Source organism: Rattus norvegicus, chromosome 5, assembly GCF_036323735.1.
Source record: "Rattus norvegicus strain BN/NHsdMcwi chromosome 5, GRCr8, whole genome shotgun sequence".
Taxonomy (NCBI): Eukaryota; Metazoa; Chordata; class Mammalia; order Rodentia; family Muridae; genus Rattus; species Rattus norvegicus.
In genome coordinates, this window is record NC_086023.1 from 96795615 (window position 1) to 96820525 (window position 24911).

General features: G+C 37.3%; 1 protein-coding gene across 44 annotated transcripts in view; it reads right to left on the minus strand.

The window, feature by feature from the left end:
* Ptprd (protein tyrosine phosphatase, receptor type, D) overlaps positions 1 to 24911 on the minus strand; it is a 2322278-nt gene that overhangs the window by 1702394 nt on the left and 594973 nt on the right. For 43 of the 44 annotated variants that reach the window (XM_063288540.1, XM_039111462.2, XM_039111461.2 and 40 more), the window contains exon 3: positions 18937 to 19006. The exons of the other annotated variant lie outside the window; for it this stretch is intronic. The gene's annotated coding sequence lies outside the window, so the exon portion shown is untranslated. The remainder of the gene's footprint in view (positions 1 to 18936; positions 19007 to 24911) is intronic. 44 annotated transcript variants of the gene reach the window in all.

A 24911-nucleotide genomic window follows, 5' to 3' on the forward strand; every position in this document is an offset into this window, starting at 1 on the left:
ACAGAAGCTTTGCAGTTTTATGAGATCCCATTTGTCGATTCTTGATCTTAGAGCATAAGCCATTGGTATTTTGTTCAGGAATTTTTTTCCAGTGCCCATGTGTTCCAGATGCTTCCCTAGTTTTTCTTCTATTAGTTTGAGGGTGTCTGGTTTGATGTGGAGGTCCTAGATCCACTTGGACTTAAGCTTTGTACAGGGTGATAAGCATGGATCGATCTGCATTCTTCTACATGTTGCCCTCCAGTTGAACCAGCACCATTTGCTGAAAATGCTATCTTTTTTCCATTAGATGGTTTTGGCTCCTTTGTCAAAAATCAAGTGACCATAGGTGTGTGGGTTCATTTCTGGGTCTTCAATTCTATTCCATTGGTCTATCTGTCTGTCTCTGTACCAATACCATGCAGTTTTTATCACTATTGCTCTGTAATACTGCTTGAGTTCAGGGATAGTGATTCCCCCTGAAGTCCTTTTATTGTTGAGGATAGCTTTAGCTATCCTGGGTTTTTTGTTATTCCAGATGAATTTGCAAATTGTTGTGTCTAACTCTTTGAAGAATTGGATTGGTATTTTGATGGGGATTGCATTGAATCTGTAGATTGCTTTCGGTAAAATGGCCATTTTTACTATATTAATCCTGCCAATCCATGAGCATGGGAGATCTTTCCATCTTCTGAGGTCTTCTTCAATTTCTTTCCTCAGTGTCTTGAAGTTCTTATTGTACAGATCTTTTACTTGCTTGGTTAAAGTCACACCGAGGTACTTTACATTATTTGGGTCTATTATGAAGGGTGTCATTTCCCTAATTTCTTTCTCGGCTTGTTTCTCTTTTGTATAGAGGAAGGCAACTGATTTATTTGAGTTAATTTTATACACAGCCACTTTGCTGAAGTTGTTTATCAGCTTTAGTAGTTCTCTGGTGGAACTTTTGGGATCACTTAAATATACTATCATGTCATCTGCAAATAGTGATATTTTGACCTCTTCTTTTCCGATCTGTATCCGCTTGATCTCATTTTGTTGTCTGATTGCTCTGGCTAGAACTTCAAGAACTATATTGAATAAGTAGGGAGAGAGTGGGCAGCCTTGTCTAGTCCCTGATTTTAGTGGGATTGCTTCAAGTTTCTCTCCATTTAGTTTAATGTTAGCAACTGGTTTGCTGTATATGGCTTTTACTATGTTTAGGTATGGGCCTTGAATTCCTATTCTTTCCAGGACTTTTATCATGAAGGGGTGTTGAATTTTGTCTAATGCTTTCTCAGCATCTAATGAAATGATCATGTGGTTCTGTTCTTTCAGTTTGTTTATATAATGGATCACGTTGATGGTTTTCCGTATATTAAACCATCCCTGCATGCCTGGAATGAAGCCTACTTGATCATGGTGGATCATTGTTTTGATGTGCTCTTGAATTCGGTTTGCCAGAATTTTATTGAGTATTTTTGCATCGATATTCATAAGGGAAATTGGTCTGAAGTTCTCTTTCTTTGTTGTGTCTTTGTGTGGTTTAGGTATAAGAGTAATTGTGGCTTCGTAGAAGGAATTCGGTAGGGCTCCATCTGTTTCAATTTTGTGGAATATTTTGGATAATATTGGTATGAGGTCTTCTATGAAGGTTTGATAGAATTCTGCACTAAACCCGTCTGGACCTGGGCTCTTTTTGGTTGGGAGACGTTTAATGAGTGCTTCTATTTCCTTAGGAGTTATGGGGTTGTTTAACTGGTTTATCTGTTCCTGATTTAACTTCGATACCTGGTATCTGTCTAGGAAATTGTCCATTTCCTGAAGATTTTCAAATTTTGTTGAATATAGGTTTTTATAGTAAGATCTGATGATTTTTTGAATTTCCTCTGAATCTGTAGTTATGTCTCCCTTTTCATTTCTGATTTTGTTCATTTGGACGCACTCTCTGTGTCCTCTCGTTAGTCTGGCTAAGGGTTTATCTATCTTGTTGATTTTCTCAAAGAACCAACTTTTGGTTCTGTTGATTCTTTCTATGGTCCTTTTTGTTTCTAATTGGTTGATTTCAGCTCTGAGTTTGATTATTTCCTGCCTTCTACTCCTCCTGGGTGCATTTGCTTCTTTTTGTTCTAGAGCTTTTAGGTGTGCTGTCAAGCTGCTGACATATGCTCTTTCCTGTTTCTTTCTGCAAGCACTCAGCGCTATGAGTTTTCCTCTTAGCACAGCTTTCATTGTGTCCCATAAGTTTGAGTATGTTGTATCTTCATTTTCATTAAATTCTAAAAAGTTTTTAATTTCTTTCTTTATTTCTTCCTTGACCAGGTTATCATTGAGTAGAGCATTGTTCAATTTCCACGTATATGTGGGCATTCTTCCCTTATTGTTATTGAAGACCAGTTTTAGGCCGTGGTGGTCCGATAGCACGCATGGGATTATTTCTATCTTTCTGTACCTGTTGAGGCCCGTTTTTTGACCAATTATATGGTCAATTTTGGAGAAAGTACCATGAGGAGCTGAGAAGAAGGTATATCCTTTTGCTTTAGGATAGAATGTTCTATAAATATCCGTTAAGTCCATTTGGCTCATGACTTCTCTTAGTCTGTCGACATCACTGTTTAATTTCTGTTTCCATGATCTGTCCATTGATGAGAGTGGGGTGTTGAAATCTCCCACTATTATTGTGTGAGGTGCAATGTGTGTTTTGAGCTTTAGTAAGGTTTCTTTTACGTATGTAGGTGCCCTTGTATTTGGGGCATAGATATTTAGGATTGAGAGTTCATCTTGGTGGATTTTTCCTTTGATGAATATGAAGTGTCCTTCCTTATCTTTTTTGATGACTTTTAGTTGGAAATTGATTTTATTTGATATTAGAATGGCTACTCCAGCTTGCTTCTTCTGACCATTTGCTTGGAAAGTTGTTTTCCAGCCTTTCACTCTGAGGTAGTGTCTGTCTTTGTCTCTGAGGTGTGTTTCCTGTAGGCAGCAGAATGCAGGGTCCTCGTTGCGTATCCAGTTTGTTAATCTATGTCTTTTTATTGGGGAGTTGAGGCCATTGATATTGAGAGATATTAAGGAATAGTGATTATTGTTTCCCTTTATATTCATATTTGGATGTGAGGTTATGTTTGTGTGCTTTCATTCTCTTTGTTTTGTTGCCAAGACGATTAGTTTCTTGCTTCTTCTAGGGTATAGCTTGCCTCCTTATGTTGGGCTTTACCATTTATTATCCTTTGTAGTGCTGGATTTGTGGAAAGATATTGTGTAAATTTGGTTTTGTCATGGAATATCTTGGTTTCTCCATCAATGTTAATTGAGAGTTTTGCTGGATACAGTAACCTGGGCTGGCATTTGTGTTCTCTTAGGGTCTGTATAACATCAGTCCAGGATCTTCTGGCCTTCATAGTTTCTGGCGAGAAGTCTGGTGTGATTCTGATAGGTCTCCCTTTATATGTTACTTGACCTTTTTCCCTTACTGCTTTTAATATTCTTTCTTTATTTTGTGCGTTTGGTGTTTTGACAATTATGTGACGGGAGGTGTTTCTTTTCTGGTCCAATCTATTTGGAGTTCTGTAGGCTTCTTGTATGTCTATGGGTATCTCTTTTTTTAGGTTAGGGAATTTTTCTTCTATGATTTTGTTGAAGATATTTACTAGTCCTTTGAGCTGGGAGTCTTCACTCTCTTCTATACCTATTATCCTTAGGTTTGATCTTCTCATTGAGTCCTGGATCCTGTATGTTTTGGACCAGTAGCTTTTTCCGCTTTACATTATCTTTGACAGTTGAGTCAATGATTTCTATGGAATCTTCTGCTCCTGAGATTCTCTCTTCCATCTCTTGTATTCTGTTGGTGAAGCTTGTATCTACAGCTCCTTGTCTCTTCTTTTGGTTTTCTATATCCAGGGTTGTTTCCTTGTGTTCTTTCTTGATTGCTTCTATTTCCATTTTTAATTCCTTCAACTGTTTGATTGTGTTTTCCTGGAATTCTTTCAGGGATTTTTGTGTCTCCTCTCTATGGGCTTCTACTTGTTTATTTATGTTTTCCTGGAATTCTTTCAGGGATTTTTGCGATTCTCTCAGGCATTTTTGCGATTCCTCTCTGTAGGCTTCTACTTGTTCTCTAAGGGAGTTCTTCATGTCTTTCTTGAAGTCCTCCAGCATCATGATCAAATATGATTTTGAAACTAGATCTTGCTTTTCTGGTGTGTTTGGATATTCCGTGTTTGCTTTGGTGGGAGAATTGGGCTCCGATGATGCCATGTAGTCTTGGTTTCTGTTGCTTGTGTTCCTGCGCTTGCCTCTCGCCATCAGATTATCTCTAGTGTTACTTTGTTCTGCTATTTCTGACAGTGGCTAGACTGTCCTATAAGCCTGTGTGTCAGGAGTGCTGTAGACCTGTTTTCCTCTCTTTCAGTCAGTTATGGGGACAGAGTGTTCTGCTTTCGGGCGTGTAGTTTTTCCTCTCTACAGGTCTTCAGCTGTTCCTGTGGGCCTGTGTCTTGAGTTCACCAGGCAGCTTTCTTGCAGCAGAAAATTTGGTCTTACCTGTGGTCCCGAGGCTCAAGTTCACTCGTGGGGTGCTGCCCATGGGCTCTCTGCAGCGGCAGCAACCAGGAAGACCTGTGCCGCCCCTTCCGGGAGCTTCAGTGCACCAGGGTTCCAGATGGTCTTTGGCTTTTTCCTCTGGCGTCCGAGATGTGTGTGCAGGGAGCAGTCTCTTCTGGTTTCCCAGGCTTGTCTGCCTCTCTGAAGGTTCAGCTCTCCCTCCCACGGGATTTGGGTGCAGAGAACTGTTTATCCGGTCTGTTTCCTTCAGGTTCCGGCGGGGTCCTGCCGTTCCTGGGCCCTCCCCCACGGGAGCCCAGAGGCCTTATACAGTTTCCTCTTGGGCCAGGGATGTGGGCAGGGGTGAGCAGTGTTGGTGCTCTCTTCTGCTCTGCAGCCTCAGGAGTGCCCACCTGACCAGGCGGTTGGGTCTCTCTCTCACCGGGTCTGGGAGCAGAGAGCTGCTGCCGGTCATGTGTTTTTTTAAGCATGTGAAGCAATACATACTCTAAGACATGTCTTGATATGACCGACAACTGTATACTCAATCTGCCATCCTATTGTGTACTTAGCAAGTTTTAAGATTCGTTTGACATTAAGAAAACCAACATTACAATGCTTTGGATTTCATAAATAATCAGCTTTTGCAACCAAAAACAAATTCATAGATTTAATCTTAATCTGTGTAATATTGTAATATTGTTATCTGACACACAAACTGCAGGCAGAGAGATGAAACAGTGAGAGAAGTATTTAGATGTGAGTTTGACTTCATCGACGCTAGTCCAAGAGGAAGCCTCTTCCTTCCTTAAAGTGACATATCATCAACAGCAAAATCTCATGTACCCTACTGGACACACTATTTACTAATAGATTTATGCCTTCCAGTCCTTCCACAGAAAGTGTGGTTTGCAAACATGATAGATGATATTTGAGAGCATCTACTGAAAGGTGTGTGTGTGGGGGTGTGGTTGTTGTGAAGAAGGTAACAGGTATTAGAAAATCAGGGAAACACAGAAAAGGGCCTGTGTGGCAGTCACCTGGCAGTGAGAGTCAACACTCGTGAGCCTCATCGGATGGAAAACATAACTGGCAGAGCGACAAGAAGGATTTTCAATTATATTCTCCATCCCAGAACTTACCAAACCTGGTGCCTGTTTGATAACCAACCTGAGCAGTGCTGATCTGAACTGCAAGTGCACCCTTGTTGCACTGAAGCCATTGTGAACTACTGTCATTTGCATGCAGATGTGACCTGACAGAGCTGCCACCTAAGGAAATGGGGCACAGATGAAAAGCCAATCATCCCAATACAGTGGGTATTTCATTATAAATTATGAGAAAAGTCATTATGCTAATTTACTGTAGTTTATGTATACTGGGTAGCTGTGACAAGATTTACATTGGCCAAGTTTTATTTTAGCTACTGGACTGAATAAAATGGTATAAATGTGAGCCAATATTCTGAATTCCCACTTAAAAATGATTTCTTCTGCTAATTGTTTTCATGTTCTCAGTAATTCACAACTATAAAACAGTAAGCCCATTGAATTATACAGATGTAATTAGGTTGTTCCTTCAAAATATTTTATGTCTCAGTACATTTATGACTCCAAAAATCTTTATATTGGTTTTCTGTAAATCTCCTTTTGGATGAGATTGTATTCTAGCTCAGAAAATGAAATTGCTTTAAAAATACATATTATTCGCTACAAATTTAAAAGTTAAAATAAAAACACTAGTTTATCTTTTAACCAATGTTTAAAGATAAAAAAAAACAGGGAGATTTTGAGAATATATGTAAATGGACAATGAGGGTGTCACTATTATGATTAGTTCAGCTATCTAGGAAATTGCCATAAATATAGATAATAAGACATTTACAAAAATTTTTGGAAACCATCGCATTTCAAATACTATCATGATAGGAATTTTAAATATAGCTCGGTATGGTGATGCAAAACTTTGATTCCAGTATTCTCAAGGCAAAGGAAGGTGAGTCTTTGTAATTTCAAGGCCAGCCTGGTCTACACTGTAAATTCTAGGATAGCAAAGGCTACACAGAGATCCTGTTTCAAAAGCAAACAAAGACTTTGAATGATATTACATACTGTAAACCTTACACATATGTCCTATTTCAAAGCAGATACTCAAATCTCCTCTTTTGGTTTCCGTACACCAAAACTGTGTATGTCAGATATTTGGTTAGTAAAGATCTTTTCCGAGTCTGTATGCTTTTGTTTTGTCCTATTGACAGTGTTCTTCACTTTACAGGTTTTCTGTTTCATTAGGTCCTGTTTATAAGTTATTGATCTTAGTGTTTGTATTATTGGTGTTCTGTTCAGGAAGTTTTCTACTGTGGCAACGCATTCAAGAATATTTCCTACCTGCATTTCTATCAAGTTCAGTGTATCTGGTTTTATGTTGAGGTCTTTGATGAACTTAGACTTAAGATTTGTGCATGGTGGTAGTTATTTGTCTATGTGCATTCATCTACAAACTAACATTTAGTTAGACCAGCACCATTTGTTGAAGATGTTTTATTTTTCCAGTGTATATTTCTGCTTTCTTTATAGAAAATTAGGTATCCATAGGTGTGTAGATTTATGTCTGAATCTGTGATTTAATTCCATTGATCATCATGTCTATTTTTAATGCCAATACATTGCAATTTTTGTGACCACAGCCCTGTAGTGCAGTTTGAGATCAAAGATGGTGATACCCCAAGACGTTCTTAAATTGTAGAGGATTGTTAAGGATGTGCTGTTTTTTGTTTGTTTTTTCATATGTATTGGACTATTCTTTCAAGGTCTAACATCAAAATTATATAAGGAAGTCAAGAAGATAGATATCACCAAACTATGTAGTGTAAATTTAAAAAAAAACAGGTATAGTTCTATACAAATGAATTCTCAACAGAGCACTCTCAAATAGCCAAGAAAAACTTAAAGAAATGTTCAATATCTTTAGCCATCAGAAAAATGAAAATTGAAATGACTTTGAGATTCTGCCTATACCTTTCAGAATGAACAAGACAAACATACACACACACACACACACACACACACACACACACTCACACACCACACACACACACACACACACACACACACACACATAAACACACAGGACAGCTCATGCTGATAGGGTTGTGGAGCAAGCAGATCATGCCTCTACTGTTGGTGGGAAAACAAACTTGTATATCTACTTTGGAAATCAATATGGTTGTTTCTCACAAAATTGGAAATTGATCCACCTTAAGACCCAGCTATACCACTCCTGGGCATATCCCTTAAGGACACTCCATTCTATCACAAGGACATTTGCTTAACTGTGTTCATAGCAACTTTATCCATAATGTGCAGATAGTTGAAACAACCCAGATATCTCTCAACCAAAAAAAAAAAAAAAGACAGAGAAAATGTGGAACATTTTCACAATGGACTTTTACTCAGCTGGTAAATGCAATGATGCCATGAAATTTTCAGGCGAATGAATGGTACTGTAAAAAGAAAGAAAAATCATCCTGAGGGAGATAATCCATCCTCAGAAAGATAAACTTGTTATGTACTTGCTTATAAGAGAATGTCAACTGTAAAGTTAAAGACAATTATGCCACAGTCAACAGTCCCAGAGAAGCTAAGGAACAAAAAGGGCTTAAGGGAGACCACAGGGATTTCCAGGGAAAGGGGGAATAGACAGGATTTTGCAGGTGGCTGGTGGGAAAAAGAGAAATCATATGGCGAAGAGTGGGAGAGAGACAATACAAAGAGAAATTATTGGAATTTGGGGACATTTCGGATTGAAGTATAAACACACTGGTCTTATTTTTGACTATTATACTGTTTGGTTGATGCTCTTGGGAGGACTGCTCTTCTATGAAGGGAAAGGGATGGATCTAGGGGAGAAAGGAAACAAGCAGGATGGGAAAGAGGCTAGGAGGAGGGGAGGGAGGGGAAACTACAGTGGGATTTAATATATGAGAGAAAAACAATTATTAAAAAAATAAAAACTGTGTGTTCTATTCCAGTTTCCTACAAATGTTCCCAATACAGGAGGCATCAAAGCATCCTCAAGGACAGAATTATAGATAGGTGTTCTTTATAATTGGTGCTGTACACTTAAAAGTAAGGACCCTGTTCACCTCCAGTCAAAACAAAGCCAACTTTGTATATATTTTCTTCCATAAACTTGGAGAAAGTTAAACTACATGTTTTCTCGAAATGATTCTAATGTCTGTGCTTCTAATACATTGGCATCTCATACTACTTTTATATCTACTACTATTCTTTTTATTGGATATTTTATTTATTTACATTTCAAATGTTATCCTCTTTTCTGGTTCCACCTTTCCCATTCCTCTCCCCTGCTTATATGAGGATACTCTCCCTCTCACCCACTCACTCTCACCTTAACACCCTGGCATTCCCCTACACTGGGGAAAAGAGCCGTCACAAGACCAAGGGCCCCTCCTCCTATTGATGCCAGAAAATGCCATCCCTTGTTACATATGTGGCTAGAGACATGGGTCCCTCCATGTGTACTCTTTGGTTAGTGGTTCAGTCCCTGGGAAATGTGGGGGTGGGGAGTCTGGTTGGTTGATATTGTTGTTCTTCCTGTGGGGTTGCAAACCCTTTCAGCTCCTTCAGTTCTTTCTCTAACTCCTTCATTGACTGATGGTTAGCTTGTAGCATCCTCATCTGTATCAGAAGACTCTGGCATAGCCTCTCAGGAGACCCATTTTCTCTCCATGACCAGAAACACACATGCTTTTTGGCAGACCTCAAGCCTAGCCCGCTGTACATTCTGATAACATGTGAGATCCATAACAACATTGTGTAAAATCAACTTTCTCAGTTTTAGTATGTTCTCAGTTATGTTTAATATTAACCATAGCAATTCAATTATTATACTTAATTGCCAATTAAAGAAAAAGTAAAAATGACTCTGAATTCTTCAAGCATAAAATAAATGCATTCTGGCACAATAAAAGTCAATAAAAATGGGACATTTGTATGTTCATGACCTACAAGCATTGATATGCTTGTATGTCTGTGTTTGAGGGGACACAACGGTGAGGCGTTTCAAAATGCACAATTTTATGACATAAGCTTTAATTAGTATTTGCTAACTAGTTTATGCTCAGATTTTTTTTATGGCAGTGTGGTGGAGCATGCCTTTAATGCCATCATTTAGGAGGCAGAGACAGGTGGATCTTCGCGTTCCCGATCATCCAGTGGTACATAATGATATCCTATCTAAAATTAAAAAATAAAAAAGTAAATATACTGGCCAGATTGCATAAGGTCCCCTTGAAAGTAAATTCATCTTAAACCAACCATGTCTATAAATAATCTGCTTCCAAGTAAGGTTATACTCATAGCTAGCAATAGGACTTGGATGCCTTTGATAGCCACGGAAGGCATCATTTAATCCCAGCTAGTTGGGAGGCAGGACAATAGAAATCTAAGGCCAGTCTGGACAAGAGGGGGGTCATATTACACTCATAAAAGGCAGATTGGTACATTTTACAATTTACATTTGAAATGTTATTCTCTTTCCCAGTTTTCTGTCCATAACCCTCTCTCCCATCCCATCCCCTTATTCTAATAATGGTGGTCGACCTCCCCTATCATACCCCCCTTCCCACCTCCCTGCCTTGACAATCCCCCACACTGGGGGCATAGCCTTGGCAGTATCAAGGGTTTCTCCTTCCATTGGTGCCCAACAAGGCCATCCTCTGCTATTATGTTTAGAATTTATGAATTATTTCTGTCATAGCTATTCTCTATTTCTACAATTTTAGAGATATATGATATACTATTTAAATAATGAGTAACATTTCAAATGTCCTATGACTATACAATTTTATTTTTAAATATTATAAAATATATTTAATATAATATAACAAATAGCTTTCAATGTGTAAATTATGACAATCATTTGTCATTTCAATTTCTTCTGTAATGATATTACATAATATTTATTAATAGGGTATTATAAATTTCCTTTCATTTAAGAAGGTAATTTTCCTTTGACAATCATTTCGATGTGTTGTTTTCTTATGCCTGGGTTTTGTGTGTGGGAGAAAACCAACTCCTAGTATCTTCATTGAAATTATACAATGGACTCTCATAAGGTGATACTTAAAGATAAAACACTATATGATATTTTGCCTTGTAAGCATACACTGCAGTTTACTTGTCCCATGTTTTCTATCACTGATGTTACAAGATTTAGCTTAAGTCCTTCAGAGGGATTTTGAAAATATTACCGTTAAGAAATTTTATCTTATGATAATATAGATAAAAGTAAAAGTATTTGAAATAAGCATAACACCAACTGTTTCACATACAAACTATGGTAGGTTTACTAGATTCTGAGCAAATTGAATGATGGGAGAATTCACAATCGTTAGAGAAATCTATTATTGATGGTCAACGAGATAGGTAAAATTTAAATACCTTTTAAATCCCTCACTTTACTTTGTGGAAATAAGAAATTTCCTGGAGTCTTTCCTGGAGAAATACTTGTACAAAAAGAGTACTTCACAGATTTTTAGTGTTTAGGGATGGTCCATGCACTTCAATACAAGAACAGACAATAGATTAGCTAGTTTTGCTAGCTGGTGTGGCATTTCCCTACCATTTTTCTTCATAAATTCAAAAAGGGAAAAGAACGTTTAAGAGAAAAGAGCTAGGCAGACAAGGTATCTCAAGACAATTTAGAAGTGAGGCCTAATTCAGTTTGCTAGGAAATGGTTTAACGGGGTGTTCTAAACGCTTCCTCAAATGACCAACGCTGCCGTATCTACAGAGATTGATGCTTTTTCTGGAGAAATGCAGAATGCACTCATGAGAAAAGCCAGCTTTAAATATCTACCTCTCCCGGCCAGGTCTATGCACCAAACATTTCACTGCACTTCCTACTATTTCTGACTGTGGTACAATAGTCTGAACCTGCCCTTGGTAAGCAGGGCAGGAGGCCAGAGAGACTAGAAAGAACTTGGTCACCTGGTGCTTGTGCACTGTTGCAGAATCTAACCCACTTGGGCAGGCAGAGAAGTCAAATCTCAACATAGAATAACCAGGAATTTACCAGGAATTAATATTGTTTTAAATATTAAAAATAACTATAAACATTTTAATACTTTTAAAATTATAAGAAAAGTCCCAGATCCTGCTTTAGTTTCTCAAGAGAAGAATCTGTTCTAATAGACTGAGTACAAATATGGACTCAAGTTTTATCTATGCTCAGTTCTACCAAATTATGATAATAGGCCTGTCTTCACCACAAGGCAATTTCACAACAACACTGGTCTGCACTGCCCGCTCTTTCAGAGTATCCAATATTATCTGTTACAGGCTTGATATAGCCAACATGGTGTGGTTTGGATTCCAGGTACACTATACATTTACAAGAACTCATTCCTCAATAAGAGGAAGCTGTGGTCCAGTAAGCATGGAAGAGATCTGGTTTAGTGATGTCAAACTTCAGAACAGATGTGAGAAGGATATGAAAGAGTAGCACACCACAAAACCTACAGTTGTTCTCAGGTGACAAGGAAACAGCACCGATCGATGTGAACACCCCATTAAGTGCGCTAGCAAACCAGAGAATGCATTGTCTGCAATATGAAGCATGCCTCTCGAGACTCGGCCATGGTAGAATAAATAAAAAGGGGTAAATCCTTCTATTAATTCAGTTCCCTCAGACCATTGATAGGAATTGTAAAGTCAGTTTCCTGAAAATAGCTTGCACGTTGGAAAGTACTGCATTGTAAATGAATGCCCACGTAAAGGAGTGAAATAATCACCTTATGTACATGGAGGAAAGTAACCTAATTAGTATCTGGAGTGAATGGATAAGAATTTCTGTTATGAACTCAAAAACAGTTATTTTAGAGTAAAACAAGAATTCATTCTGCGTGAGGGGGGATAAGTTGTATATAGTATATGGTTTTCTTTAAGGTGACAGTGAAAATTGAGTCCATAATTTGTAAATACCTGACAGCACTCTAGAGAGAAGCACTATGTATTATTCATTCCATATTTTGGTCATGCTACATATGTATATGTATGTGCCAAAATATACTGGCTAACTGTGTTATTAGATTTTAAAAGATGATAGAAAAATATTAATTTTAAATTTAATATATATTTACGTATATATAAATATATATGTTCTTTATAGAGCACATGGTTCTGTAACTACTTTATCTTTATCTTCAGTATTACCATATGCTGGAACATATAAACATGAACATTTTAGGGTTATAGGATACAAGACAATAGTTCTGTTTCCTCATTACGGGTTTCAGGATGATTTGTGGATACCACAACCTATCAAAGTTAAAGTATTTTATAAAATAATCTGTATGTAGTGTGCATAAAATCAGCACATATTATCCCGTATGATCTGAAGTATATCTTGGCTGTTTTTAATTCTGATTTCAGTTTAAATGCTATGTAAATTGTTACATTGAATTGTTTAGCGAATGAATAAGACATGAATAGAGGAAAATTTGAGGCTTCTGTATAGAAGCTGTTATTCTGAACTTTCAATCCATGGGTTAGTCAAATCAGTACAGTTGGTGAATACTCAGTGTTAAATGCACATTTGCAGGAAACACTTAAATAAAAATATTAAAGGCATTGAAATGTACAATAAAAATGTACAAGATTAAATTAAGAAGTGTACCAGCATGACCTCTTTCCTGCTTAGTGTTTAGTAAATGTGTCAAAAGCTCAGGTGATCTTGGAGGAAAAAAATCTTTATTAAGAAAATCCATCTTCCTGTGAGCTATTTCCTTGATTAATGATTGAAATGAGATGTCCCCACCCACTGTCCTTGAATGGTGGTTCTTGGATAAATGAGAAAGCAGATATTGAGAGTTAGGCAGAAGGCAATAGTGCTCCATGGCTGCTTCTGCTTTAATTCTTTGTGTGTGTGTGTGTGTGTGTGTGTGTGTGTGTGTGTGTATTAGGAACATCAGTTTGTAATTTATTTTCTTTTTTTTTAAATTTTTTTCTTAGATATATATCTTTACTTAAATTTCTAACGTTATTCCCCTTCCCAGTTTCCTGTCAATAAGCACCCATCCCCTCTACTTCGACTCCCCCATATGGGTATTCCCCCCATACATCCCCCTTACTGGCCCTCCATGTTTCCCTGCACTGGTGGCCCAACATTCACAGGACCAAGGGCTTCTCCTTCCACTGGTGCCCCAACAGGATAATCTCTGCTACATATGCAGTTGGAGCCCTGGGTCAGTCCATGTATAGTCTTTCAGTAGTGGTTTAGTCCCTGGAAGCTCTGGTTGGTTGGCATTGTTGTTTTTATGAGGTTGCAAGCTCCTTCAACTCTTTCAATACCTCCTCTAACTCCCCCAAAGGGGGTCCTGTTCTCAGTTTGGTGGCTTGCTGTTAGCATTGATCTCTGTATTGGACATGCTCAGGATGTGTCTCTCAGGAGTGATCTATATCTGGTCCCTTTCAGCATGCATTTTTTAACTTCATCAATCTTATCTAGTTTTTGTGACTGTATATATATGGGACATGTGTGAGGCAGGCTCTGAATGGCCATTTCTTGAGTAGCTGCTCTAAACTTTGCTTCCATATCCCCTCCTATAGATATTTTTTTTTCCCTTTTAAAAAGGAGTGGGAGCATCCGCATTTTGGTCATCCTTCTTTTTGAGCTCCTGTGGTCTGTGAATTGCATCTTGGGTAATTCGAGCTTTTGGGGTAATATCCACTTATCAATGAGTGCTTACCAAGTGTGTTTTTCTGTGATTAGGTTACCTCACTCAAGATGATAGTTTCTAGTTCAATCCATTTGTCTATGAATTTCACGAAGTCATTGTTTTTGATAGCTTTGTAGTATTCATTGCGTAGATTTACCACACTTTTTTAATCCATTCTTCTGCTGAAGGGCATCTGAGTTCTTTACAGCCTCTGGCTATTATAAATAAGGCTGCTATGAACATAGTGGAGCATGTGTCTTTGTTGTATGTTAGAGCATCTTTTGGGTATATGCCCAGGAGAGGTATAGCTGGGTCCTCAGGTAGTGGAATGTCCAATTTTCTGAGGTCACTCCAGACTGATTTCCAGAGTGGTTGTAAAAGTTTGCAATCCCACCAACAATGGAGAAGTGTTCCTCTTATTCCACATCCTCGCCAGCATCTGCTGTCACCTGAGTTTTTGATCTTAGCCATTCTAACTGGTATGAGGTGGTGTGGGGGTTGTTCAATGCAATCCCCATCAAAATTCCTACTCAATTCTTTATAGAGATAGAAAAAGCAATGTGCAAATTCATTTGGAATAACAAAAAACCGAGGATAGTGAAAATTATATTCAACAATAAAAGGACTTCTTTTTTTTTTTTTTTCGGAGCTGGGGACCGAACCCAGGGCCTTGCGCTTGCTAGGCAAGTGCTCTACCACTGAGCTAAATCCCCAACCCCAATAAAAGAACTTCTGAGGGAATTACCATCCCTGATTTCAAGCAGTTTTATAGAGCACTAGTCATAAAGACTGTATGGTACTGGTACAGAGACCGGCAGATTGATCAGTGGAATAAAATTGAAGACCCAGAAATGAACCTACACACCTATGGCCACTTGATCTTTGACAAAGAAGATAAAATTGTCGAATGGAAGAAAGATAGCATTTTCAACAAATGGTGCTGGTTCAACTGGAGGTCAGCATGTAGAAGAATGCAGATCGATCCATTCTTTACACCATGTACAAAGCTTAAGTCCAAGTGGATCAAGCACCCCACATAAAACCAGATACACTCAAACTAATAGAAGAAAGAGTGGGGAAGCATCTCGAATACATGGGCACTGGGGAAAATTTCCTGAAGAAAACACCAATGGCTTATGCTCTAAGATCATGAATCGACAAATGGGACCTCATCAAACTGCAAAGCTTCTGCTTTAATTCTCACCTCTATGTTCTTGCCTTGCCTTCCTTTGAGTACAGAGTGTGGTTTGTATGTGTAATATGAAGTAAAACTCCTTCTGTCCAAGTTATTCCTCATTACGTTTTGTGACAGCATAAGGAAACCATAAGACTTGGGATAAGTCAACTCCTTCTTTTGGAAAAAATGTTTAATTTTCATTTATAGCATAGTTTTTATTGAAACATATTGAATAATGTTTAAAGTAAAATACATTATATTTTTAACTTCTGTAATACTTTTCTTATCCTCAAAATCATAACTGATAAGACAACATGAGAAAATTGAAAAGGACAGGAACATTTAAAGGAATTGAAATTTTTCTTTCTGGGAAAGTAGCCCCTTAAATTCAGAGGAATGGGAAAGATAAGAGGCTTCCAGGGGGAAAATGTGAGTTAAATTTTAATGTGTTGGAAGTTGAGATATGATCATGGTGAGAAATAATCCTGCTGAGTTCTCAGGAACAAAATGTGTGGAGGATATATTGATGTGCATGTCCTGAGCTGTGAATCACTCATGATAAGACTAGATGAGTTTATCAGTTGATCTATTAAGTAATGAGGGTAGATACCTGAGAGAAGATCAGAGCAGATGGTAACTCCTGGGAGAGATATCTCTGACAAGAACAAATGTCAGGGGGAATGAAGAGTTAAATACATTAGTGGCATGTGAGAGGAAAAAAAAGAGACCACTTGTGGTTTTCCACATACTCAGACAATCCTGATTAGGGACTGAAGAGATGGTTCAGAGGTTAAGTGCACTTGTTTTTCTTTGAGACAAACTGAGTTCTGTTCCTATTACCCCCATCTGGAGACTTCAGTCCTCCGGAGATACAGCAAGTGCTCTTAAGAGCAGAGACATCGCTTCAGCCACATAAGTGATTATTATGGTTGTGCTATTTGGTTTGAGGTTGATTGCTTCATCAGAAACCTTGCACAGTGCTGTTAAAATCTCCATTATGTTCTAGAAGGGTGATAAACTAATTTGCTGTTACATAGAATTCATGCATGTGGTTAATAATAGATGCTCAAATAACTTTGTTAAGTGTTTCACTACTGACAATACTGAACAGCAAAGTGTGTATGCAAAGTGTGTATGCAAAATTACTGAATCTGGCATTCTGTCTAGATGAAGGTCATGGGCCATTTCTATCACTACAGAAGGCAAAACATATTTTGAGATAACATTTGTAAAATGTGCTGGACAGCTTTTGTTCCAACTCGTAAGAGAGAAATTTACCCCTGATATATAATAGTTTTATGTGATGCTTCATCCGTGTGTGCAGGCGATTGGGAATTATGAGAACTTAGGACTCAAAGGGTTGTTCTAGGATAAATTTATTTTAAGTTTTATAAAGCAGTAGTGTGGAGAAAATAGATTTTCATTTCTGAGAAGTATTAGATTTCTAAAGGTATGAGAAATGGAAAATTCATTTCTGAGTAACAAAAATTTAAATGGATTTCAAATTGTATTAGAAATATTTAGTCCTAAATGAGAAGCAACTTTAGATAAGTAGGGTGTGTACTCAGTAATATTAGAGGTTAATGGTGTTTTGACAATCTGGCGTGCCAGGATATATCATTTAGTATCAAAGCTGCTTCCTTTTAGAATAGAGAAGGAGCTTGACTCACCAAATATGAGCTCCCGGCATAGGTGCCAAGAACATGGAACTCATGATCATGCGTAGAGAATGTTATCTGGTGCCCTACGAGGAGCAACTCAGATATACTCCAGTTTCATGTTTACAGAGATATTGTTCAATGGAATTCTCACTACTCTCATCTCATGAATGTCTTTTCTTTAGAGTGTAACATCTTCTAGTTCACGACTAAGGATATAATTGAATAAGGAAGAATATAAGGAAAGGAGGAAGGAAGAAAAGAAAGAATGAATGAAGAAAGAAGGAAGGAAGCAAAGAAGGGAGGAAAAGACAATGAAACAACCACAGTACGGAGCTAATTCCACTAAGGGAACTTAATACACAGCAACAGTAGTGGGATCTACAAATTTACCTAAAGAAATACTTTGGAGACAGTCCCTGTGATATAGAGTTTCTTTTTCAATCATTTGGCTATTTGGTTTTTCTGTAATGGCCATTATGGAATTTTCCTATTCCCTCAATGTCTGCGATTGATATATTAAGATATGTTTACCAGGTACTGCTCTAGTGCTCTTCAATTTTTCATTCACAGCCACCATTTCCTTATAATATATAATTGTAAAAGTTCACTTCCTACCACAGTATGTGTTATACCAGTGTCAATCCCATTTCATTTTCAAAAGTTGTTTGAGCGTATGGTGTTTTTATTTGTGTGTACATGGTTTACATGTGGGTGAGTGCACATGTATGAGTTTACATGTGAGAGGGTGTACATGAGGCTTGAGGTGGGTCAGGACTCAATCTCAATAACTTTTTCACCTCGTTATTGAGGCAGGATCTCTCAGTCAAACTTGCAGCTTGTCCATATGCCAATTCTTGCTAACCACCTTGGTCTGTGGTTTGTCCATCTGTCTTTACCTTCTGATGCTGGAATTTTAGGCAAGGCCACCAAAAATAGCCAGTGTTTGTGTGAATGCTGAGGATAGCAAGCATTTCAATTCTACAGGCAAATTTATCATCCTCAAGCTTAGCATTTATAGTTACATATAAGTGAGCTCCTCTTCCAAGTTTCTAGTGATTGGGGTCGCAGAGGTAGCTAAGCGTTTGAGAGAGCATGCAGATCTTGCAGAGACCCCAGTTGAGCTCCTAGCATTCATGTTTGGTGATGCACAACTCCTGGAACTATAGCTCGTACAGATGCCCACTTTGAGATTCCAAGGGCACTCACACTTACATGTGCACATACTATACTTATATACACATACATATGTAATAAAAATTAAATGCCATTTACAAAAAGGTTTCTAGTGCATAAAGAAAAGCAGGGTAGTTTTTATACCTTGGATCCCTGCATTCAGAGACTGAAGTAGGAGGATTAAAAGTTCAAGGCCAGCCTGAGTTACACTATCACACCCAGTCTCAAAAATAAAACAAAGAAAATTATGTGAGGATAAAAGATGCTTTTAGGTAATTTAAGCAATAGTGGCCTGAACGCGATCCTCATAACACCTGAAGAATTGAATATGATTGTAGCTTTAGCTCTCTTGAAGAATGGTTCTTCCACAATTGCTTATAATCTAACCTATTGTTCATAATTTATTTAAAGAAAGGTGCTCAGCAATGATAGCATAAGTCTAGCTATTTCTAAAATCAGAAGATCATCATATCTATTCTAGCATATAATTTAAATTTTACAACTGCAGGTTTCAAAATGCTTTTTATTATTAGAATAATTGAAAAGAGTAGCAAAGCTATTATCCCTCCTTTAAAATAATGCACCAATTAGTGCCTCCTGGCATCTCTATTTCTGTTCTACATTAAGATAGGCACACAGATTTCACTAAACCGAGCTCACAAAGAAAGATGTGTAAGACTTACCAAGTAAGAGCCTCCCCCGAAGGGGAGCGGTGTCTGGGGGATGGAAAGTGCACAACTCCTCAAGATTCCCCTGAAGAAGAAAATGGGGACACCTTTAATCCACACATATGAGGACTATATATTGCACATCTAAGTAAATCAATGAGAAGGCTTTGGAGTATTTACAGACTAGTGAAATTGATAAATTATTTTTAATAAATCACAGTCAAAATGGGATTTCAGTTATTTAGTATAAGGTAATATATTCCAGAGTATTGAAAGCTTATCTAAAGTCCTTAAACATTTCTCTGTTCTATACTGCCATAGGATAGGAGAAGAGTTTCTTGAGTGATCATAAAAACACTTTTGTTCCCATGAAAGATAATGTAATTTATTAAGACATACTTTGGATTTTATGCATGAGATTTGGAAGTCTGTGTTTGATTTTCTGAATTTCAATGGAAAAATAAAGATACCAGGTATTTTTCTAATTGGGTATCTAGAAGTTTTCTCACTGAAATATGAAGGATTGATCTACCAAACTGTCATGATTATCTGCTGACTTCTTCCATATTCAAATTACTGAAATATGATTGCAAAGTTTACCACTTTTAATTTAATGGTATAAAGCAATACAAAACATTGAGATAACAGCGAAGGTAAAATAAAAATCAGAATAAACACTCCTCCATGCACCTAAATGAAAGATATGTAAATCAGAAGCTGAATATTTATCAAGCAAACAAAGAAATATCATCTAGAATTCAACGGCTCAAAAAATACCCTACATTTAATAGCAGAAGGCCGAATTATACCGCAAAGGTACTCAGATCAATGGTAACCATTCAATGGCCAGGGAGAACATTTGCATATGACTATGAAAACACTTTGTACAATTTCTACCCTTTCTGACCAAGAAGTTCAGGTCTCTGTCATCATTGACCTCATGTCACCTTCACCACACACACTTAAGTCTCTGATATTTATTTCATCTAGAAGATTCTCTCTATGAAATTGTTGCTCATTCACTCTCACTGAAGTACAGGTCTAACCTAGTGGGAGACCATAGCTCCTGGGTCTGTCAATCACTAACTTGATTATTTTTAATATGTATTTCATTTATTTCTCACATGTATACATATTAGACTTTTTTCCTCTAAAATCTTTTAGTTCACCCATTTTTCCTCCATTTTGTGTGAGTTCAAAGTTTCATAGCAATCCTACCATGAATTCAACTCAGATCCTGGTACATACTAAATTTAAGGGTAGTCTGGGAAATCTGAAACCTTGTTGTGGAATAACAAATAAAATATTAAAAAATCTAACAAATTAAGAACAGGTATGCCAGTTGTACTTGTGCTAGTTGGAGTGACCCTGCAGTTATGAGAACTGAAATAAGAACAATATTTAGAAGTTACTATATATCAACATGTTTTATATACAATGTTTAATTTCTTATTTTCTTCTTTTTAGTAGAAAGTAATTTTTATTATTATTTGTATGTTAGTATCTCTATGTGTGCTTGTGTATTTGTATATGTGAGAAAGAAAGACAGACAGACAGACAGACAGACAGATGATAGACTGTACCATATGTCCACCTATATGTAGATATCTATACAGTCCAGAGGACTGTACATATTCCATGCAGCTGGAGTTATAGACTATTGTCTATAGCTATATCCTGAAATAACTGAGTTCTGAGAACTGTACTCTGGTCCTTTGCAAGAACAGGGCATTCTTGTAACTATTGAACCAGCTTCTTGTCCCCAATCCTGAGTGTATTAATGTCCAAGCATTTTTTGTGAAGTACAAGGTACATTGTTTTATCTTCTTTTAAAATAAAAATTTGGCACAGAGAACTTTACTTACTTTGCTAAGATCTACTAGTCTGTAATTTGATAGAACTAGGGTTAAAATCCAGGTTGTTTGACTCTACCTGCAATTCTAGGTGCAGTATAATTCTGTTCATGACTAAAAGTTACACAGTGACATAGATGCTAAATGTCAGGAGAACAGTGGAAGTCATGTTTACTGGTTTTACACTCTTCTTCCAGTGTACTCCAGACTAGAGATCATGGTTGATCTCTTATAAGAGATCATGGTTGATTTTCTTATAAGTGAATATAGAATTTGTAAATCTATGATCTGAAGATCAGATTGTATTGCCATTATATCATCGTTGAAACTTTCCAAACAATTTTAAAAATACATTAGAATTTAAAGCTGGGGAATAGGGTTGGACACCCAAAATATTACCTCTTGGGAACCTAAGGCAGGGTATCTTTGTGAGTTTGATATCACCTTGAAATTCACGATTACCAGGTTAGCTAGAGACACTTGCCAAGCTCTTGTTACAAGGTGTGTGTGTGTGTGCACATGCGCGCGTGTGCTAGATAATCATGAGCCTGTGAGCATTGCTTAAGTTCCTACCTGAGTTCTGCCTGTGACTCCTTTCTATGATGGACTGTAACCTATACATTGAAATGAACCATTTCCTTCCCTATGTTCCTGTTTGTCAGAATGTTTTTTTTTTAATTTATTTAATACTTAATAATAATTCTTTGGTTTCCGGGCAAACATCCCCCTCCCCCTCCCCTTCCTTATGGGTGTTCCCCTCCCAACCCTCCCCCCATTGCCGCCCTCCCCCCAACAGTCTAGTTCACTGGGGGTTCAGTCTTAGCAGGACCCAGGGCTTCCCCTTCCACTGGTGCTCTTACTAGGATATTCATTGCTACCTATGGGGTCAGAGTCCAGGGTCAGTCCATGTATGTCAGAATGTTTTATCACAGAAACACAGAGATATTTATTCTGTGATTTATTTTGTTAAATAGTAAAGTAACAATAACATGCAAGTGGTAAGGGAGACAAAATGTAGGGGAAAATGCAAAAAAAAATGAGTAGGTTTTTTGTTGTAAACGGAACTTTGCAGAATAGATTGTAGACAGAGAATGTCTGATGATTGTAAGGAGCACAATTTCAGGGAAAAGTAAATAGACCAAAAGCAATTCTCCTGAATGTCTTTTAGTGTGTAAAATAAAATAATCTCATGAACATATATCAAATGTGTATTATCTAGTAAAAACTAGAATAAACAGTTATGCATGATGACCTTTGTGAGTACAAGGCCATGCATTTCTTAGTGAGCTCACTGGCAGAGCCGCACTGCGATAGTACTTTCTCATAAGCACACTTTATGACCTCACCTCTACGCATCCATCAGAATTGTTTATTCAGCTCAGGTTTCTCGAAGGAAGTTTCTCTTCCCTCTTTGCCCAGTAACTGGCCAGGTTGAAGCCATGTCTGTATCTTAAATACTTTCTAACCTGAATCTGGTCACCTCAAGCCTCTTCCAGACTCTAGTCCACAAATTGTCAATTTGAAACTACCTACAAATTCATTTCTTTTATCTTTACTTTTTCCTTTTTAAAACTCCAGATATTATTTCCTTCCCAGTCCAACCTCTGATTGTTTCACATCCCATACCTCCTCGCCCTCACCCCCTTGTCTCCATGATGATATCCTCATCTCACTCACTGCTCCCCACCAGACCTCTAAACACCCTGGAGCCTCCAGTCTCTTGACGGTTAGGTGCATCTTCTCTGACTGAACCCAGACATGAGAGTCCTCTGCTGTTGTTGGGGGTGCCTTGTGTCAGCTGTTATATGCTGCCTGGTTGGTGATTCAATATCTGAGAGATCTTAGGGGTCCAGGTTAAATTGAGACTGTTGGTCCTCCTACCTTAGCTTTCTTCCAGCTTTTATTCAATTGTAAATTGCCCAACTCTGACAACTTGACTGTCTTATGAACAATTTCCTAATTTGTTGGCCAGAGAAGATGACTTTTTTTTACTACTGCCTTTGACCTGTATTCAAAAATCAGAAGCATATGTTATAATATGTGTTTCAAAGACAGGAGGCATATGTATCAGTTTAAATTATAATTTTAATTAGACTTCATTTCATCTCTAGGCTCCCTCTGGTCTGCCCCTGAGAGGAATTGAACACAAGTATGACAGTGTATCATGGCTGCTCACAATCTCCCAAGTACATGTGGTACAAGGTATTTCAAAGATGGATACTATTTTACTAATTATTTTGCTAAGAGCCAGGGCAAATAAAGATTGACAGTAAGTGTGGATTAGTGACATCTGCTTTCTGGGGCCTCCTTGGAAGCCTTTCTTCTTAACATATTTGACTTAAACACAGTAGCTTTTTGACAGCTAAATGGTAAATAGAGTGTTAACTCACTGAAGTTATTCCCAGTAAGCTTGGACAAACATTCTAAAGGCCATTAACTTACTGAGCTCAGATTTACCACCTATAATAGGAGAGTGATGGTCCATCATCAAATGGGCGGAGCATTTAGGTGTCATGCAGCCTTAGGAAACACATGCACTCTAAACGTGTTAACACTGCCAGGATTCTACCAACTGCTCAAACACATTGCAAAATGGAAAACCTGTATATTCACTTTACAATGTGGGGGTGATTCTGTATTAACCAAGTTTGTCATAGGATTTGACTAATGTTTGCAATAATTTTATCTGTTTGAGACCATTTTATGTGTCTTATGAAAATATATAGTATTGAACTTCGACTTTACTTTCTAAAATCCCTTTGACGAAAGTTTGAAATAAAGTTAAAATACCTCATCTTAAAATAAATTTCAAGGCAAAGTGATCAGCTCTGAAATAAAAAAATCCTACTTATAAAGAAACACTAATGGAATTTAACAAGTTGAAATATATGATAAAATGGAATAGAATAAGTGAATGAAGGTATCAACCCCACAATTAGGTAAGCCACTATCAGCACAAACTCAATGTTGAGGAAGAAATAAAATGGAAGTTTTTGGTTAATTGTTGGCAACAAAAGAATGTACTAGAAACCAGAGAATCCCAAAGACCTCCCCATTGTAGCATGTTGAGAATTGTGGACTAGGAATGTGTTGAGATTAGACATTATACATTAAGGACCTCAATTCAACAGGCAACCCTCCCAATATTAATCAAACATTTTATATACAACAATAGAACAGGCATGGTCCTAATGTCTTACTAATAATTTTTACTATACACATAGACATTGACAAAGCCCTGGTATCCCTTTACTATTAAGGAGAATGTAGGACATAATCCCTCCTTATTCATCCTTGATTTTTCCAAAATAAATGAGTAATCCTCTCTATTTACCACACTGTCCAGCACTGTATGGAGAACCAAAAGGAAGTGATTCTGATGCCAGAGGGTTCAAATTTGTTTGAGGACAGACTTTTGAATCTTTTTAAAATTGAAAACGAGTTTCCTCAATAGGTCGCTAAACTACCCTTTGGAGATTTAAAATGATAACTATGAAAATCAACATGTGGAATTTTAGAATAATTATTTCAAGTCTTTGGAGTACTACTTTCTAAGACAGAGGGATGGGAAAGGGATAAATTTCTTCAATGCCTTCTTATTGTAGACTGCCATCAACAGTGAGAAATGAGTGAATTTTTAACCCGTTTATGTAAGCAGAAAGTATAATTTTTATAAATTAGTCACAGGGTAAAATGGCTTAAGTATTTTCATGTAATGCAAGGGATGTTTCTTTTAATGATATGAGAAAAAATGAGAAAAAGAATCCTACATGAAAGTATTAAATGAAAAATGTAATTGATCTTTGAGAGTCCTCAATGTTAAATGTGTTTAATGAAATTGAAATGGATTCTTTGGTCTCAATTTCAAACAAAGTGCAAAAGGCACTGTTGGAAAATTAGATAATCTGTTTCAAAGCTATTATTGTTCAACTCCACCTTCCTGCAAACAAGATTTACATGGGTGAGAGTGATATTCTTTCACAATTTCTCTTTGTTTTGAAGAGTACAACATTTACAAGCATTTTCTTTAATGTTAATAAATACATACCACCCTTTCTGAAAATTGAGAATGTAAAAATGCATGTATTTTTCATAATACATGTATTCTCTTTGGAGAAAAATAAATTTAACCAACTC